Source organism: Chrysemys picta, chromosome 3 (assembly GCF_011386835.1).
Source record: "Chrysemys picta bellii isolate R12L10 chromosome 3, ASM1138683v2, whole genome shotgun sequence".
Classification (NCBI taxonomy): Eukaryota; Metazoa; Chordata; order Testudines; family Emydidae; genus Chrysemys; species Chrysemys picta.
The window spans coordinates 96,727,937-96,732,609 of record NC_088793.1 but is presented as its reverse complement, the minus strand read 5'-3'; the positions used below and the strand labels follow the sequence as shown (position 1 = coordinate 96,732,609).

The 4,673-nt window shown below is 48.0% G+C and overlaps 1 non-coding gene across 1 annotated transcript; it reads left to right on the top strand.

Annotated features, from left to right (window-relative positions):
• The first annotated feature begins 684 nt into the window (after nt 1-684).
• Nucleotides 685-756, top strand: TRNAE-CUC (transfer RNA glutamic acid (anticodon CUC)). The gene has a single exon. It is a non-coding gene; the product is annotated as a tRNA-Glu (tRNA).
• Nucleotides 757-4,673: the final 3,917 nt, after the last annotated feature.

Here is a 4,673-nt window from a genome sequence, read left to right as displayed (position 1 = left end):
ACGAGGGAGGGAAAAAAAGGAGGAAAATTTTATTTCCCAACCCCTCAGACCCTTTTCACTTCTAGTGGTCTCAGGCATTGACCCGTGACCACACCAATTAAGCTAATGCGAGGGAGAGCAGCTCTCTCAATGGCACGCGCCCTATTTCAGGTCTAATCCCAAACCAAGGGGTCCCCCGGCAGGGCAGCGGAGTGGAGCGAACTGGGCTGTGCCCCATTCCAGGAGAGGTGCAGGTCACCCACCCACGCGCCTCTCTACTGACCCCGCCACGCGTGCGCGAACACGCTGTGCTCGGGCAGGGGACACGGAGCTACCATCCCCCCACACGCACAGCTCAACCCTGGGCCAGGCGCCTCCTCGCAGCCTGTTTATCCCAGCCCGCCCCCTGCATCCCGCCGGGCCTCGGCGGGTGGGAATGGACTCCTCCTCGCTCAGTGCGTCACACCCCCGTGGTACTGACCGAAAAGGGAAGGCAAAGGGGTGGGGCTAGAAAGTGGGCGTGATACAAGTCACGTATGGGGCGTGGCTACGTGTCGAGACGGGCGGGTTTTACGTGAGTAGGCGGAGTTAGGAATTCGAGCTCTGCACGGCGTAGAGATGGCAGAGGCGGGGCTGCGTGAGAAGGCGGGTAGAACGCCTTGCGTATAGCGCTTACAATGATGCTCAGAGAACGTATTTCTCAGCTCCCTGGTGGTCTAGTGGTTAGGATTCGGCGCTCTCACCGCCGCGGCCCGGGTTCGATTCCCGGTCAGGGAAGCAAGTTTTTTGCCCTTCCCCCAACCCCCTGCGGCTGGTTTGGAGCTTGAAGCAGCGAACAGCTGCGTCTTGCGGTAGCCGCCCGCCCATGGTATACACGGCACTGGCAAATGCAGGCGTGGTGGGCACCCGGCCTGGAAGGGGGTTTTTACCTCCAAACTACAAACCCTCCAGAGTGCGCCAGCATGGCTCGGCCTGTTACACCAGTGTGTGCAATATAGCCCGCGACCACTCGCAGCGGCCTGGTACTCTCCTTGCCAGGCCTGGGCCAGCCCGCCGCGCCCCACAGGCGCCATCGCCCTGAGACGTGTCACAGTTCTCCCCGTTTCTGTCATTTCACAGGCTCAGTGCTCGGGGTCGCTTCCTGCGTCCTGCGCCCAGCATCCGGCACGTGGACTTGGATTGGTGGGGTCCACAGCAGCGGGGCGAGGAACAGAAATGTCCTTTCCGCCCCTAGGCTGCGCCTTGATCCCTTCTGCATCCTCCCCTAGCCCCTACACACACACAGGGGAATGTGTCAGTTGGTGGTAGGGTTACTACCTGACCCGTATTTGACCAGTCTGGCCCGATTATTTTATGATTTGCCAGTTGCCAGCAAAATCTACAGTACTGGGTGGTTGTTTTTTTAACATGGTTCTAAAGATTTGCATTTTTATCACAATAGACTGGGATATCTAATGTTAAAAGTTTCTTTGTCCAGCTAAAGATGCTGAGATATTCCCACGTCTGCAGTTTAAGCGATAATAGATCAAAACTGTTGAAAATACGGTAGCTGGCTGCCCACCAACCATAGGCGCCGACTCCATGGGTGCTCCGGGGCTGGTGCTCTGCACCCACCAGCAGCTCCCTGCCCCGCCCCTCCACCCCAGCTCACCTCCGCCTCTTCCCCTGAGCGTGCCGCATGCCCGCTTTTTCCCCCTGGCTCCCAGCACTTGTGCCGCAAACGCAGCGGCAAGCGCTGGGAGCGAGGGGGGAGGAGGGCGAATGCGGCGCACTCGGGGGAATAGGCGGAGTGGGGATTTGGGGAGGGGTCCAATGGGGCAGGGAGGGGGCGGGGACTTTGGGGAAGGAGTTGGAATGGGGGTGGGGCAGGGATGGAGTCGGGGCAGGGCCAGAGGCGGGTGGGCGCGAGCACCCACCAGCGCCAGGAAAAGTTGGCGCCTATGCCGCCAACACGGAAGCACAGCACGCTTGTGTGTGAGAGAGGGTTTGGATCATGCGAGACTGAAGAGACGTGCGAGGCGTATTAAATAATGGACGATCATGGTAATGCTGCGAGTGATCCTACTACACCCCCAGAAAAAAAAGTTTACATTAGAAACTGCACATTCAATGACAACTAGCTAAATGAAACACTACAAAGACTGGCTGGCAAAAAAAATGCTGATAAAATAAATGCCTGTTTTTGTTATCAATCTTATCTAGATGTATTATCTCTCTATATACTAGAAGTGGCGGTTGAAGTACAGGTTGCAGAGTTGCCTTATGGTTGGGCTTGTCTTGTCGGGTTGGGGGGGTGCTGGTTTCTTTGCATTTCAAAGGTGGTAATCCCAGTTGGTGGGTTTATACCCTCATGGATTCACTGGCTATGCCCCAACCAACCAGCTAAGGCACATGGCACTCCCGACACCCTGCCCTCCCAATTGCAGTGTTTCTGTACCCATTCTACTGCCTATTGAACAATATGTGCTCATATAACAGTTGGAGGCAGGATTTGTCCCCTAAGGCCCTGTCTTGACTGGCAAGAAGTGTTTGTTTTTCAGTTGAGTTAGCTCAGTTGAGTTAGGTTAATAAGATTGAAAAGCCGCTCAACACTTGCTAAAACACAGATTAACACATTTGGAGCTTTGCTAGCTGATAGTGTTTTAGCACAGCTCCTCCCTGCCATTGGCCTGTCACTGAGATAGCTGCGCCAGTGCAACTCTTTAACCTAGACAGGCAAAGCCACTCTTTACACTGAGGGAGCTTGAAAGCACCACTACAAATACTGGCTTTGCCTCTCTCCACTACAGTTTGCATTGTTGCAGCTACAACAAGGGTTGGGAACAAATTGATGTAATGGGGACAAATCTCTAATCTAGTTACATTGTGTGTATGTTTAGTTAAATATAGTAACCTACTTTTATGACAAGGAATCACCAAACCTGAGCAAACAGAAGGCTGGGATCTCCTTCACTTTTCTACCCCAGAAAACAGGTGCAAGCAACAACAACAAAAAAAGGGCCGGGGGGCTGGTTGCAACAAAAAGAATATGGGCTTTCAGCCATTCCCCCATTTTACCCTTTTTATTTTGGACACTTCCTGCTTCCATATACAGTAATCTACAATTTACTCCTGCTACCTCTATTAGGGTGTCACGTTTGTAACATCAGGGATTGCAAGGTGGCTCCCATATTCCACACTCTCCCTTGGCTCTCAGTGCAAAATGACTAATGTAATGGTGTAGTGTTACTTCCCGCTTTCCACTTCAGGGAATGATGGTTAGTTTCAGAAGTGGTTGAAGTGATTTCCATCTAATGACAGCTCTCAGCAGAGATGGTGATATATGCTATATATTTTACAGAATAACTAGGGTAGAACTATTTTAAACATTTGAGCATTATTTGTTATTGGTATAACTTTCACATATCCAGTGGTAAAGTCAGAGTCTCTTAGTACCAAGAGTCCAGCTTTACAGGCATCAGAGAGAGAATAATTATAACAAAGAGACCTTAGACACTTCTAAAAAAACCCTCCAAAATAGCTTTTGCATGCACAAATGGTGCAATTTTAAGGCCAGATATTTTGTATTTTACTAGGGCTAGAAATTTATGCCTCTAAAAAGTGAGATTCCTTCCTTTCTAATGGCATAAAGCTTCTCTTTCTAGCATTAATGAGTTACAGAGTATCAGACCTTAAACTTATTACAGGTGCAGGCATGAATCTAGACCTTGGGCCAATGTCATTCTGGGAGGAAATTCCACATTTGGTGGTAAGAGAAGGACACATTGCTCTGGCATGTTTTTTGTTCGTTTGTTTTAAATGAGTGAATCATGTCACTGGAATGTTAGAATGGTGCCAGAAGAACTGGATAATAGAGCAGGGAGCTCAAGAGGCAATCAGTGATGAAATAAATTGATCACATGGCTCTGCAGTTTAGCATATGGATATTGCCACCATGTAGAAGATGAACAGAAGTTTTAAACTAATTGAAACAGCAGATTCCCAGCATTCAAATGAGGTATACAGTACTTGCTTCTAACCCTGATAAATTCTGAAATATTGGACTTTAACACTGCAAGATGATTATGTATAGAAAAACTTTTATGAGTATTTTTAGACATTTTAAAATGTAGACATTTTTCTCTCCCTCCAAAGCTTATACAGTTGGCATCATGGAACCACTATAGCTGGCAGATGCATAGGATCGTAGGGATATGAAAATGGAGTTAAGGAAGACCAGTAAACAGGTGGTATAAATCTGTAAAAATCTAATTAGTTCAATGGCTGAGTATCTGGCCTAGATTTGCATGGCTACCTTAACTCTTATTATACATACTTTCCAATATTTGGGGATCAGGGATAGAGGCTGTTCAATGGGACCTTTATTTTAAATTTCCTGGTATTCAGGGTTTTGTTTGTTTCTTTTGTTTGTTTGGTTTTTTTTTTTAAGTTACAACCTTCTACTAATTTCCTCCCGCCTTCGATTGTTGGTACATATTGTGATGGTGCTCCCCGTAAGGCTTTATGGAAATATGCTTATGAATGTTTATATATGAAATAACCGGAATATGTTTTATGCTATATATGCCATGTAACATATCTCTGTAAAGGTTATGATCTACTGAATCTATTCATCTTATTTGTATGCATGTGTCATTGTTGTATTCAAAGTTATGAATATTGGCTGTGTACTTGCTTGATTTCTAAGTAGCCTT